The sequence below is a fragment of the Orycteropus afer genome, unplaced genomic scaffold (genome assembly GCF_000298275.1).
Source record: "Orycteropus afer afer isolate SDZICR_OR568_19922 unplaced genomic scaffold, OryAfe1.0 scaffold00420, whole genome shotgun sequence".
Taxonomy (NCBI): Eukaryota; Metazoa; Chordata; class Mammalia; order Tubulidentata; family Orycteropodidae; genus Orycteropus; species Orycteropus afer.
The window spans coordinates 2,736,495-2,737,377 of NW_006922007.1; the positions used below are offsets into that span (position 1 = coordinate 2,736,495).

The 883-nt window shown below is 36.7% G+C and overlaps 1 protein-coding gene across 1 annotated transcript in view; it reads right to left on the reverse strand.

The window, feature by feature from the left end:
- Positions 1 to 883, reverse strand: part of LOC103208284 (leukemia inhibitory factor-like) — a 40,449-nt gene that overhangs the window by 5,332 nt on the left and 34,234 nt on the right. The gene's annotated exons all lie outside the window — the stretch shown is intronic.

Here is an 883-nt window from a genome sequence, read left to right on the forward strand (position 1 = left end):
CCTGACCTTCACACCTGTCTATGTATTTACCCATTGACTAGTGTTTGCTGCCATTAGCAATACAGTATTGTACATGTAATAGTATTTGCCTCTGTTACAGTCTACATCTTTTGTACAGTTTTCTGTGTTCTCTTTTTTCCCTATTGTCATTGTCATTGTGCTGGTCACACACTTTTGTTATATTGCTTTTCCTTTCACTCAAATCAACACATGACTCTTAAATAGTTAGAAATTACAAAGCCCCTTTTCCTCCCATCCCTGGTAACCAATGAAAGAAATTCTCTTCCCTGCATAAACCTTTCCTTAACTTTTTATAATAATGGGCTCAGAATATTTGTCTTTCTGTGATTAACTTATTTCACTCAATATAATGTCCTCCAAATTCATCCACAGTATGAGGTGATTTGTGCATTCTTCATTATTCTTTAGTGTTGCATCATATTCCATTGTGTTAATGTTTGGTTGTCCATTTATCTGTTGATGGGCACTTAGGTTGTTTCCATCTCTTTGCGATAGTGCTGAATGTGGGTGTGCTTATGTCTATTTGTGCCCCAGATAATCACTTCTTTAGAATAATTCCTAGTAATGGAATTGCTGGATACAATGGTATTTCTATTTTCAATTTTTTAAGGAAATGCCATACCATTTTCCACAGTGGCTATACCATTTTACAGTCCCACTAGCAATGTATGAGAGTTCCAATCTCTCCACACCCTCACCAGCATTTGTTATTTTCTGTCTTGTTGAACTTTGCTATCATTGCTGGGGTGACATGTTGTTGTTTTGATTTGCATCTCTCAAATGGCTAGTGATCGTGAGCATTTCCTCATGTGTTTGTTGGCTGCCTGTATATCTTCTTTAGTAGAATGTCTGTTCATGTCCT